Source organism: Lepidochelys kempii, chromosome 4 (assembly GCF_965140265.1).
Source record: "Lepidochelys kempii isolate rLepKem1 chromosome 4, rLepKem1.hap2, whole genome shotgun sequence".
Lineage (NCBI taxonomy): Eukaryota > Metazoa > Chordata > Testudines > Cheloniidae > Lepidochelys > Lepidochelys kempii.
Window position 1 is genome coordinate 97,883,116 of NC_133259.1, and position 14,427 is coordinate 97,897,542.

Sequence of the window (14,427 nt, forward strand, 5' to 3'; positions counted from 1 at the left end):
CTAAACTGGTAAGAATAAGCTTAGGGGGTCTTTCATGCAGGTCCCCACATCTGTACCCTAGAGTTCAGAGTGGGGAAGGAACCTTGACACATGTTCATACATATGTGTTGCATTAAAATTTGTGAAACTTTAATTTCAAGATTTGTTGACATGTACACAAATAAGTCAGGGGGTTGTCTGAATATCTGTGAACAACAAGCTTGTTACACTATTTTATTTTATTTTATTTATTTATTTATGTTGGCAAATAAATGCAACAGGGTGGCTCACCCCTAAGGGCTAGAGGGCTGAAGCTAGCCAACCCTGATTATTAAAGAGGCACAACTGGGTTGGATCAAGGGATTCCTTATAAAGAGCAGCAGGCAGGGCCCTGAGAGGAGAAGGGAGGATGGGTGGGTCAGTCAGGGGCTAGAGCAGACTGGAACAGCTTGGTATATTGCAGAAGAATGAGGGCTGAGTATGAACTTTTGTGATATGGTTATTGACTTTATCATGTGGATTTTATGCAGATTGTTTGAACCATATTTATTATTAAGGATCTTGGGAATTGTTTGAATCTTTTCTGTTATTAAAACCACACTGGGTGGAGTTCTTAAGGGGCCTGGGCGAGGGGAAAGGGTGCTTGCAAAGTGATCCCTAGACAGCCACTCTGCCACAAGGGTGAATCTTTTTGTAAACTATAGGATAGGTTCTGCTCAGCATCATGGTCACCAAAACCAGCAATAATAGATGTTCACATCAAATATTCCACTTTAGAAAAGGTTCTAGCATTCAAGATTGCTATAGTCTAGTATAGCGGTAACAAATGCTGGATGTCTGTGGGAAGGGGCACATCTAAGAGGGAAAGAACCAATCTCTGACGGAAAAAAAAAAGACCCTTCTGCATTCTGGGCCTCAAGGACTGGAGAAGAGTCAGTAAAACCTTGAGTTTGCAAACCACTTTGACAATGTGTGACAGATGATCTAACCCCAGAGAAAAATTGCATACTGCAGTAGATCCTCAGAATGCTTCCTCTGCCAATCCACAATGACTATAAACCAGCTGGTTCTCTTTTAGGGCTCAGTTACTGCCAGATATTGGAAGAGTAAGGAAATAGCTCTCTCCAAGGCTGATTATGTAGTAGCCCGTTCCACCTAACAATCTCTCCCTGCAACTTCACATAGAAATTGAAGAAAGCATCACCCTGGGGGGTTTCTCCAAACAGAATGACTAGAACCACTTTAAGTTGATTCCATCAGTCCCTGTAAGGTGCTGCAGTCCTGTCAACAGGACCCCATGATCGATGGGTATTGAAGGGTGCTGAAAACTTGTGGTAACAAAAATGTCTGGCCTCTGTCTACTACTCAGCTGAGATTGTCACCTCTGTGATTAACACCACTTGCATGCCATGGTTGTGATCCAAATAATTTGAAGATAGCAGATGCTGTTGGCCTGACACATTCTCAGTGACCTACCCCAGAAAGGGGCGATTAGAAAACAAGCAATATTTTATAATGATGCCAGTATTTCCAGTTGGATTCTTGAACAAGAGCTCTGTCATAGATTGTTTGAGTGTTGCTTGAGCTTGGCCTTCTTTTGGGATGCATTAATGACTCCCTCCCATTTAGGGCCCAGGCACTCCCTTCTAGTTTTCAGTAGCCAAGATGACCATAGGTTTAAGTCACACATGACTAACTAGATGACTCATGAAAAACAGATGCAATTCAGCCATGAAAGATGGTGGCTTTGTCCCATCTGGCTTTAACAGCTGTTGTCCTAAATCAGATTGACCTGTTTTGCACAATATGTGGGCAATTGCTAATTTTATTCCAGCCATCTTCAGGACACATGGAATTACTGCTACATACTATCTGCTAGAGCACTCTGAAGTCAAGCACTGTTCCTATTAAAGTATACCTGTCTGCTTATATCTGCCACCAACTTCAAATCAATACTGCAGCTAGTAACCCACAGTCCTGATGAATTATAACAGCACCACACACTGACCTCTGCATAGCACCCTCAGCTGTTTTTTAAGTCCTATTATTGCACAAGTGAAAAGAGGCTCTGACTCATTTACATTGTAAACATGACAAATGTAATTAAGAAAAAATAGTAAGAAGCTTTAAAGTGAACTCAGTATTAGTGGCAGAAATTTACTTGAAAGATCTCAATTTCATTAAATATCCTTTTTGGTGTGTGTGTTTAAGGAACTGATCCAACTCCCATGGAAGTCAATCAACTGGAAAGATTCCAGCTGACTTTAATGGGAGCCGGAACAAGTCCTAAATCTCATCAGCACTGGCAATTATTTCTTTACATTTGAGAGAAAAGCACTTCACAATAAGTTAATGAACAATAAAAAAATCTTTAAAGGGAGTATGATACCAGTCAGTGCTGTGGTCTTGGGGAACCAGGGTGCAGTATCCAGCCTGACTCATGAAGGACACCCCAGCCTCTGCTTGAACCAAAACCAATCAAAAGAAAGACTTACAGAAAGCAATGAAAAGGTGGTGGGAGACACACCTAAACCCCTCCTGACAAGGGTGACAAGAGTAAGGCAACTCTCCTAGCCTCATCTGCATCAAAGATGTGACAGGGAGGCATCTTCATTAGCATACAGAATGGAGAACAGAGATTCCAAGGCAAGAACTGCCCTGAACTCTGGGACCAGAAAAGCAGGGAAGCACTGCATCATGGGGGATCTGTGCTCCAGATGTTAATGAACCTACACGTGCACACACCCAGCTCAGCAGTTATCAGACCAATTCTAATAATGAATCCTTGAATCATATGCAAAATACGGAAGCTGCCTAATTGCACTGTGAGCTCCCTTGAAGGAACACCACCCATAGCCTGGAATGATCAGTTCCTATTATCTAGCCTAAAGAAAACCCTTGCGTTATCAGTTTACCCATAAACAAATCTAGTGTTCTCCCTTGAACTATTGTTGTTTCCCTACAAAGATCCCTACCCACACTCAAGTAAGTGTTCTGATTCATGGATCTAAACTCTGCATCAGTTCCACTGGGACCTCATCTTCTCCTGACTGCTTGTGCTGGGGGCTCTGCCGGTCTTCAGCACTCAGGATCCTGAGCTACCACCATCACTTGGGAACCCCGACCAGTTCAAGCTTCATGGAGTGGTGAGACCCCAGCTCTCTCTTGGTTTTCTTTTCTACCTTAGGTAGAACTTTTTAACCCTGACATGTTTGATGAGGTATAGTTTTCTATATATGACTTTTGTAATCTTTTATAATGTAACTGTTATGTTTGTTTAGGTTCTCCTTGTGTGGTTATCACTATTATTCAATAAATAACTTTTATGGTTAAGCTGGTTGCTTCCCTCCCCTAAATTTTACTCTTTTATTTCTGGCTTCTCCATTTACTCTGCAGCAACGCTTCTCTTGCCTAAAAGAAAGATCTCTGTAGCGCCTAAACTACTGTGGGGTTTGCTCATCAAGTGGGTTACTACCAGAACAATTGTAACGTGAAAGTGGAGATAGGGACGTGCTGTACCTGTGACATACAAGGGTGGCACCTTGGAAGTGCTGCTTGACCCAGCCCGCTGAGTCCAGGGACAGATAAGGAATCAGCTTGAGAGTGCTGATTGACTCAGACTTGCTCTGTTAGTGTGTGTTCACCCGCATCTGATTCTGGGGCTGGAGGAACCCAGCCCTGGGGAACCTAGGTTCTGCAGGATAGCTCCATTGGGAGGGGACTTGCAGAAGGGAGAAGTAGAGCTCCCTATGAAAACACAAGTGACACAAGCAGTACATTAATAGAATTACAGACACACCCTGCCCAGAAGAATAACTCTAATAAATGAGCACACCCCAAAGTAATGGGCAAATCTGGTAACAAGTAGTAAGTAAACAAGAAAAAGAATACCTGGATTACAAAAATGCATACATTTGGCACAAAGATACTTTATACTGCGTTTAACTTGGAGTCCATTTAGGCTCAAAGCAGCTGACTGATAGTACTAATGAGGCAGGCTTTTTACAGGGTCACACACAATTCTGCCAGTGTAACTCAATCCTGAACTGCTATTCCAGTCATCAGCAGAATCGGCCAAATGTGCCAAAGTTTGTGTATTTCTCTGGTGGTTGGTCAGACTGCCATTCCTTGAGAAACTGCTGTACAAGAACATGGCATGTTCCCTAAAAGTCAGAAGAACAGAATGACAGTAAAGCTCCAAAAATATCCATGACCCAGAGACAAGCTGACACAGGACATCCTTGAGTCATGTCACACAGCACATATATCATGATCCCATGTGACATACATCTGTTTTTCATAAACATGCCTTTTCTGAAAGTCAAAGAAGATGCAGAATGACAGTGAGTTGGGTAATGGCAGAATTGTCCATGAGGCAGACAAGCCTAGTGTGCTGATCATAGGAGTAGGGACAGAAATCAAATATGTTTTGTCATGTGCCTATCTATCCTCAGGCTTGGAGGGAATTTCCCAGGCTCTCAAGGCTTTCACTGGGGGGGTAGCCATTGCTACTACAAATTCCACTATTCCAGTTGTTAAAATGATGTTAAAGACAGCAGAAGAGAACTTTAATAAAGAGCTTTAAAGAGAACCTATGTTCGGTTCCAGTGCAAATAGGCTATGAACAAAATGGTCTGAATTCACTTATTCTAAGGGGTGTGACAAAGTTTCTGCTCTACCTTGGTGGGTCTTGCACTTATTAGCAGATTTGCTTGCCTTGGAGCTTCACAGCAGCCCTCACCTTGGCTGTTTTTCCTGAATTCACAGTCTAGTTGACTCCTCCTGTGTCTGACCAGGAGTTCGGAGGATTTAGGGGGAACCCAAGCCCACCTTCTACTCTGGGCTCCAGCCCAGGGCCCTGTGGAATGCAGCTGTCTAGAATGCCTCCTGGAATAGCTGTGTGACAGCTACTTCCCCATAGCCTCCTCCCAACACCTTCTTTATTCTCACCATAGGACCTTCCTCCTGGTGTCTGATAATGCTTGTACACCTCAGTCCTCACTCTCAACTCCTAGTGCTTCTTGCTCCCAACTCCTCACACACACACCACAAACTGAAGTGAGCTCTTTTTAAAAACCCAAGTGCCCTGATTAGCCTGCATTAATTGATTCTAGCGGCTTCTTGATTGGCTGCAGGTGTTCTAATCAGCCTGTCTTAATTGTCTCCAGAAGGTTCCTGATTGCCTTGGCACATCCCTTGGCTCATCCTGCTTCTAGCAGCCCCCATTAGCCTAGAGCAGCAAACTGCAGCCAGTAGGAGCCGCAATCGGCCGAACCTGCAGACACGGTAGGTAAACAAACTGGCCCAGCCCGCCAGGAGCTTTCCCTGAACAAGTGGCAGACGGGCTTTGAGAACCACTGATCTAGAGTATACCACAAAGCTGCAAATTTTGGGAGCTCAAAAAAAGTTCATTACACTGAGGCTACATTGACTGGAATGTTACTTTTCTTGAATTAAAAATAGCTGTAACAGAATAATTGGGCAGAGAGCAGTAGACTCATTATATTATAGATACATTTACTCTTGTCTGAAGAGTTGAGGTCACTCTGATTGAAAGCATAAAAGCACTAAATGGGTGTCTCATCTTAGGTTCTCTTATCTGCTGTGTTTGAAAACTGCCTCTAAGAAGTAAAGGTACCAGGACTTTGAACTTGGAATTAACAACTGAGGGTAATTCAATTGCAAGTGAAATATTACTTTACTTTCTTTTTCTTACAATGTCACTGTGTAACAGGGTGGCTAGCTTAATTGCAAAAGGGCTGGGGCTAGCCAACCCTTGTTAGAGAATGAGCCCCACCTGAGAGCAATCAAGTGAGTCCTACTGCTTTTATACTGGAAGTTGAGGGAGAAATGGAGAGTATTCAGGAAGCTGTAGTTATGCCTGCAGAGAATAAGAGGTTCCTTCAAAACCCTGACTCAGCATAGGAGATGGTGCCAGCAGTGAAGGCCTATGGAGAAGGCCAAACTCCAGGTGGGAAGCAGAAAGCCAGATCCTCAGGGAAAAGTGAACTGTGCTCAACTGAAATGGGGATAAGGACTGAGTTTGTGTTCTATTTTGAAAGACTTTGTGTTACACTGGATTATCAATAGAGAGACATTGAACCTGGGGTTGGGGCCTGGAGAGCCAGTAGACCTGATGACTGAATAAATTGGACTAAAGGGGGGAATGTTTACTTTCCTTTGTACTGAAGAGAGTTTAGGAAGCCCTGAGGAAGGGGAAAACAGAGGCAGGGTACATCAGGGTAACCCATAGCCATGAGGGGATACTCTGGAGGCAGTAAATGGCACACAAAGATAGCACTATAAATAACTTGCATGAACTTTTTTTTTGTCTGAAAGTCTTAGAAAGCATTAGTATGTGTGTTTCATTGTCTGAGTGGTGTGGCAAATGGCTGACGCTATTATGGGTCCTGCGCTTTTCCTCCATGTGATGGGGCAGGGTGCTGCCTCTTACTCCTATTCTTGGGTGTCAATGGCTCCGCTAGTGCCCTGGTGGGAGAGAGGAAGGGAGCTGGGAAGGAACCCTGGCTCACCCTTTACTCTGGATCCCAACCCCTTCAGCTTCTTGGGCTTCCTGACTTCTCTCCCCTTGGGCAGGGTTTCTCTCTGTGCCTGTGGAGTCCCTCTGCTCGAGCAGGGTTTCCCTTCCCCTAGAACTCTGATCCTCTGGTTAAGTACAGTCAGCTCTCCCTCCCTTCTCCCCCCTGACTGAAGCAGGGGTTTTTATTAGTTCTCTGGCAGGGACTTAATTGGCTCCAGGTGCTCTAATGAACTTGTAGTAACCTGGAATAAGGCTCTGATCATCCTGGGGATTATATACCTCCCATTGATAATTCTCCTGCTGTCCTCTGGCCCTGCTATATCACACTGGAAATAAGATTTGTATATTTAGGTACCTAAACAACTAGCTCTGTAGTCACTTTCATTTAGGGTACATCCTGCACAGCAATTAAACACCCCTGGGTAGCCTTGGTCAGCTGACTTGGACTGTGGGGCTGTAAAATGCTAATTGTATATGTTCATGCTTGAGCTGAAGCCTGAGCTCTGGGACTCTGCGAAGGGGGAAGAGTCTAATAGCTCGGGCTCCATCCTGAGCTCAAAACTCTGCACAGCAATTTTTAGCCCCATGAGCCCAAGTCAGCAGACCCAGGCCAACTGTGGCCAGGCCACAGGTTCTTTTATACCAGTGTAGACGTACTCTCAATGACTAGAAACTCCAGTGTCAAATATTGTACAGGTTTATTGTGCTACATGAGTGAAAATGACTTGACCTTTTATATAAAATATTAACTTGCCTGATTTACAGAAACTAAATTGTTTGGGAGGATGGGTCCTGTAACCTATAAAATGAAGTAGACCTGGAAGCTGTAACTCAGAATTCTGAAGGCCTTATGCAGAGCTACATGAGGCCAGGGTAGAATTAACCTCTTGAGGCCTGATGGCAGTTTGAGAGCGTGTCAAAACATTTCTTAAGCCAGTAAAAATCGAACTGGCACCAGAGGAAAAGTTAATAGTAAAGTATTGCATACCCTTAATTTGAACTAAACCCTAAAGATTCTGTGGATATTTCAAGTATATCTACATTCTCCCACCTGTTTCTATTTATTACAAAAGTGAAACACATTGAATTCAATCTGATTTGCATGAAGTTTTTCATTAAAATAAATATTGTATGGACCAAACAAGACAACACACATTAGCCCCAATCCTGCAACTGACTGTGGGGAGACCCTCTTGCCCACACAAAGCACTATTGACTTCAACCAGAGAGAGACTATCTTTTAAGAACCATTTGTTTGTTTTAGTTTGGGTGTCTTTTTTTTTTTTTTAAATCAGCTAACGTCTCTTTCATGTCTGCTATGATTATACAAGGCAGTGACCACTCAGGCTTCAGCAGTCATTTTGTCCTCTACTGAAGTCACTGAACTTATTTTGACTACAAACAGTTATATAGTAATTTTATACAAAGTAAGAGTTCTGATAGTGAGGAGAACAGATAAATGAAGGTCACAGTCTGAGTTTATTTTATTTAATAGAACCTGGTATCTAAAGTCTGACACCAATTTTAGCAGTGATTCCTGGTTCTCTCAATGTATTTTCCAGGTGCAGTACCAGTTTGAGAATATAAATATGCCACTCACATAGTTGCAGGCTACTTCCAGGGTGCCTACACTCACACAATACAGAACACTCCTCAAGATGCAAATTACACATTATCCTTTTATGTTAACATTTCTTATCTTCATTACTTTTCCCCAAGCAATGCTTTGAAAGCAAAGTCTAGATCAGGGTTGTCCAACTCCTTCAACCATTGGAACAATTTATCAAGGGTTGTGATAGATTCTCCATCACTGATCATTTTTAAATCAAGATATGCTCTCGGAATTATTTTGGACAAGTTCTATAGCCTGCGTTAAACAGGAAGTCATACCAGACTGACAGTAGTCCCTTTTGGAATCTATCAGTCTGTCAGGGCTACTGGGTCAAGCTGTTTGCAGACACTGGAAGACAATGCTGCATCACTACAGCCCAGTCACGCATTGGAAGGTTAGTTTTACAACCTTCACACTCACTAGCAAACATGCAAATCTTAACTCGAAACACAACAGTTATCCACTAAGAACAGTTTTCTACACATAACCTATAAATACAGAAATGAAAACATTTCATATGCATTTGGCCTCTACATAATAAAAGACCTTACATCTTACAAACTGTATCACAACCCCACAGCATTATTCCCTTTATTCACACTGGTCCCCTATAATTCCACATATCTAACAGAGAAAAACAACATACAGTGTTCTTTGTAGGTCTTGCTGGAGCCCTAAGCATAAGTAACAATATGAACCAAAGGGAGTGAACCAGAGTAGGCTTGGCTTTGGCAAAATAGCAATGCACCAGGTGTCAGATAACCAAGTAAGCACATTCCTGACTGGAGAAGATGGTACAAAAACACAGATCTCTCGTGTAATTAATAGATCTCTCAGAGATCTAACAGGTCTCTCATTCTTACGACATGGTACAAGAACATATAGATGCCTCATAGGATAAGGAGGGAATGACAGGATAACAGATGAGAATGTCTTGTTCAAACTAGCAGGTACAAGGATCATCATCATCATGTTCCTATTACACCTCTGGCATTTAGGGCAGCGACGAAGCTCCTCCACTCCTGTCTGCTTCTGGCAAGTCTTTCAATGATTCCTCAGCTGTGCCCCAGGTTTTTCAGCTCGGCTTCCACAGCTCTTCGCCATGTTGTTTTCGGGCGGCCTCGTTTTCGCTTGCCTTCAGGTGTCCATCTTATTGCTATTCTGATGATAAAATCAGTTTCCATCCAAAGCACATGGCCGATCCATCTCCAACACCTCCTGGCAATGGTGGTGCTCAGATCCTCTTGGCTGTAATCTGTCAATAGATCTTGGTTTGAGATTGTTCTGGGCCAAAAGATAGAGGATTTTTCTGAGGCAGGTTGTATGGAATGAAGACAGTTTGGACATGTCCTACTTTCTCATTCCCCAGCATTCTGCACTATAAAGTAGTGTTGAAAGTACACAGCTCTGATAAATCTTGAGTTTGGTTTTGGTGTCGTATTTTGATGATTTCCAGACTGGCTTGTTCCACTGTCCTGGCTGATGGTGCTGCCCAAGTATGTGAATGTTTCTACATAATCCTCTATCCGTACTGGTGATGGTGAGGTAATATTAAATGTCATGATATCTGTCTTATTGTGGTTGATTTTCAATCCAATTTGCTGGCTGAATGCGTTGAGTCGGGTTGTTTTTTCTTGTATATGGTGTTGGGTATGTGATAGGAGAGTAACATCATCTGCAAAGTCCAGGTCTTCAAGGGATGAGAAGAGTGTTCATTTAATGCATCCTGGCATGTCTTCTGTTGTACGCCACATTACCCAGTCAATGGCAATGCTGAAGAGGATTGCGGACATGACAAACCCCTGACGTACTCCTGTTTTGACTTCAAAACTGAGCTCACTGTGATCAACACTGCATGTAAAGTTGAAATAGAAGCTGTGGAAGTATAACATTGTATAAGTATAACGTTGTATAAGGGGACATGCTGGATACATTGTATATGAGAGGGCATGCCAAAACATGTTACAAAGTATCTGAGGGAGCACACATAGGGACAGTTAGCTTTTGAATGGAGAAGCAATTAAGATAGAGCCAGCATGTCTAAGAAGCAGGCATCAGAATGGAAGGTGTGAAGGGCAATTAGTTAAGTTAACTGGAAGCTGTTAAAGGAGATTGTTAAGGGTGGCAGGTAATTGAAAATACGTGACTGGTCTCAGGGATCTCGAAGGGTGGTGACTAAAATCTTTTTCTTCTTTTGTCTGTAACTTCTCTGTAACTTGTTCTCCAGCAAGCTGTATAAATTAAGAGACACAAGCCCCACCCGGGGGGCTCACTTCTAAATGTATTAGCAGAGCAGCTTTGCTAATAAAACAGAGTGGTCTGATAAATTGTGAGTCTGAGTCAAACTTTGACAATTCTTTTGATTTATATGGAAAGGAATTCCATATGCCCGCAGAGTGCATCATAGGCTGGTCTTGTGAATGCTATCAAAAGCCTTCTCAAAGTCTATGAAATGTATGTAGAGTTCCTGTTGCCATTCTAAGCACTGTCCACGAGTGGCCATGTCTTGTTGTGGCAGGACAGCTTGCGTGCTCTAACGATCCCCAGAGTCTGTATCGGCGGGGGCTTTTTGCTCCTGGTAGATTCAACGATGCTGGATTGGTCTGTAGGGGAGGGGCCAGACAAAACAGACACCCTGGTCCTCCAGGTTGGGGGTTAGGCACAGGGCTAACAACCCTATCCTGTAAAAAAACAAAATATGTTATGGAAACAGCGAGGGAGAATGTACAAGGATAAGGGTGATAACTAATAACACCTGGAGTGTAATACATAATTTGTTTGTATCAGTGTGTAAAAGGAGACGTCCTAGGAGGGGCATCTTTGAACTGGTCTAGGGGACAGGATCCTGGTTTCCTGATTGAATCAGTACTGTAGCTCTTATGGGGCGCTAATACTGAACTTTATCGACAATAAACGTGGCCTAGCACCTTCGCTACCATGGGCAGCAAGTACCATAGCCAGGTGTGACCCCACCCACACTCCGTCCCCAAGCGGCCCCTGCTTCCGCTCGGCATGGCCACTGCAGTCTCCCTGTGGGGTGGCACCAGCTCGGGCCTTGCCACCCACCCTCCTGGCGCTCCAGAGCTGGGAAGGCTGGGGCCACACCACCTGCTCTGGGGCTGGGGGGGAAGGAAGCTAGCCTGGGGTGGGGGCTGGCTTCCTCGGGCGGGGGGGGGGGCTTTGGGCTCGGGCAGGGGTGTGGAACGGCTGGTGCTTCAGGCAGAAGGGGCGGGGGTGGGGGCTAGCCTCCCCCAGCTGGCGGTTCACACTCCACCTATGTTTGCTATCAAACCAAGCCTGTGGTCTTTCTTATGAATAACACTGAGATCTGCTAAATTAACTTGCTGCACTCTCTGTTAGTGCAGCTGGCATCAGAACTCCAAGAACAGCAACCCGAGCAGCATTTACACTGCTGCAGCATCAGGGACACTTCTCAGCACTAACAACATCTCCACAATAAACCACATTCTTATTACTGTTTACACTGCTAGCCTTTTCAAAACACTATTACGACACTAATCTCAACAGTGAATGTGCTTAGTTACAGTTGGACAGGGAATGTGATGGAGGCGTTGTGTGTCTTGTGAGTTGTGGATAGGGACCTAAGAGTGTGGTAGTTAGGTGATGTGTAGTATTGTAGATGGTGGGGAAAGGAAGATGAACTTCAGTGATTGGTTGCTGAGTTTGTTTGTAAATATGTATTGTCTGTTTTGGTGGATGTTGCACTTCAGCAGTCTTGACTGTTGTTGACTTTTGGGGAGGGGCAGCTAATGAGATGGTGAAACTTTTTTTGCCATGGATTATTTAAATTGTAAAATTTTAAGTGATTGTAGCTTTAAATTATGAGGCAGATTAAATTCCATTTAGCGTATAAATAATATAACATGATAGACCATACTGTGTTGGCATTCTGTCTACATTCCATACACACACTAGCTGCAGACTTGGATAAACCTGTGATTAAGGTGGGGTTTTGTTTCTGTTTGCATATTAGAAAGTTATAGTTACAATGCAGCATAGAATCTTCAAAGAAAGAGCTCTGTTATATATATTCAATGGGGTTCAGTAGTTCAGCATTCAAATCATGATTTTGTAGGAAAGGATGCCCTCTGTAGGACATGAAAGAAAAAACTTTTTAGGACACATTACAATATTAACAGTGCTAGAAATGACTCAGCCCCAAAATCGCTTTCTTTTTTTTAAAGAAAAAGACCTTTTCTTGTCAGATGGTAGATCAATATTTAGTTATGTGTTTTGATGACCCAGTATTATTCTTCCTACAGGACACGAGGCAGAAGTTTCCTTTGCTTATCTCCAAGAAGTAGTTCAAGTAGAAATTAAAGATCACATAGAATTCTTTAATACTAATAACAGGACAGATATAACCCCAGTGTTTAGCCATACACCTGGTTCCTTCAAGCAAGTTCTGTTACCCAGGGCTGTAAGTAGAGATGGATGGAAAACAGTTCTCATTCTCTAATGAACATTCACAACTTCACCAAAAGAAAAGGAGGACTTGTGGCACCTTAGAAACTAACATATTTATTTGAGCTTAAGCGTTCGTGAGCTACAGCTCACTTCATCGGATGCATTCAGTGGAAAATACAGTGGGGAGATTTATATACATAGAGAACATGAAACAATGGGTGTTACCATACACACTGTAACCAGAGTGATCACTTAAGGTGAGCTATTACCAGCAGGAGAGCGGGGGGCGGGGAACCTTTTGTAGTGATAATCAAGGTGGGGCATTTCCAGCAGTTGACAAGAACGTCTGAGGAACAGTTGGCGGGGGGGATAAACATGGGGAAATAGTTTTACTTTGTGTAATGACCCATCCACTCCCAGTCTTTATTCAAGCCTAAGTTAATTGTATCCAGTCTGCAAATTAATTCCAATTCAGCAGTCTCTCATTGGAGTCTGTTTTTGAAGTTTTTTTTGTTGAAGTATTGCCACTTTTAGGTCTGTAATTGAGTGACCAAAGAGATTGAAGTGTTCTCCGACTGGTTTTTGAATGTTATAATTCTTGACGTCTGATTTGTGTCCATTTATTCTTTTACATAGAGACTGTCCAGTTTGGCCAATGTACATGGTAGAGGGGCATTCCTGGCACATGATGGCATATATCACATTGGTAGACGTGCAGGTGAACGAGCCTCTGATATTGTGGCTGATGTGATTAGGCCCTATGATGGCGTCCCCTGAATAGATATGTGGACGCAGTTGGCAACGGGCTTTGTTGCAAGGATAGGTTCCTGGGTTAGTGGTTCTGTTTTGTGTGGTGTGTGATTGCTGGTGAGTATTTGCGTCAGGTTGTTGGGCTGTCTGTAAGCAAGGACTGGCCTGTCTCCCAAGATCTGTGAGAGTGATGGGTCGTCCTTCAGGATAGGTTGTAGATCCTTGATGATGCATTGTCAATCTCTCACATTTTCACAAACTGAAAATCCAAAAATCCTGGTCAAAACATGGTTTTCAACCATTTTTAAAAATTATAATACAATTAGATTAAATTTCAAAACAAAAAGTCACTTTGAAATGAAAAACTGGAATTTTTTTTTTATTTTTGACAATGTCAAGACAAATTTGTGTAGACTAACCCTTTCCCACAAAAACTTTTGATTGAAAAATGGGGATTCACTGAAGTGTCAAGGAATTCCCACTCAGCTCTAGATGTGAATGAGAATTGAAAGCATAATGGTAGCTCGACTTGCTTGCAAAGCCACCACACTCTCTATAAAGCTGACTATGTCGACACTTAAAATGCTACAGCAGTATAGCTGCAGCACTGCACCTGCACCACTGTAGCACTTCAGTGTAGAGCAGAAACTCACTCCATGGATGGGAAGGGTTCTTCTATCACTAGTATGTAATCCACCTCCCCAAAAGGCAATACCTAGGTAGACAGAGGAATCCATTGACCTAGCACTATGTACATGAGGATTTAGGTCAATTTAAGTCCATCACTCAGGGGTGTGGATTTTTCACATGCCTGAGGGATGTAGTTGGGTCAATCTAATTTTCTAGTGTAGACTAATAGAGTACTCTCCAGTACTCACCCACAAAAAAGGTGATGCATGGCAGGGACAGATGTCGGATGCAAGAAGAATTTTAATACCCAGCTCAATAAAAAGGAAGAGAGATTGACAGAAGCAAGGGGATGGTGTAGGAAGAAACACATTCTAGAAATCCAAAGACAGGGGAAAGACTGAGAAATAGAAATCTGAATTGCTTAATTTTAGGGGAGACTGTTAGAGATAGGTTACCATCCAGTTAATAGTGGTCCTATAAAATGCTT

At 43.0% G+C, this 14,427-nt stretch overlaps 1 long non-coding RNA gene across 1 annotated transcript in view; it reads right to left on the bottom strand.

Moving 5' to 3' along the window:
- Positions 1 to 7,240: 7,240 nt before the first annotated feature.
- Positions 7,241 to 14,427, bottom strand: part of LOC140910688 (uncharacterized) — a 30,377-nt gene continuing 23,190 nt past the window's right edge. Inside the window, exon 3 of the long non-coding RNA XR_012158697.1 lies at positions 7,241 to 10,813. This is a non-coding gene — a long non-coding RNA (uncharacterized lncRNA). The remainder of the gene's footprint in view (positions 10,814 to 14,427) is intronic.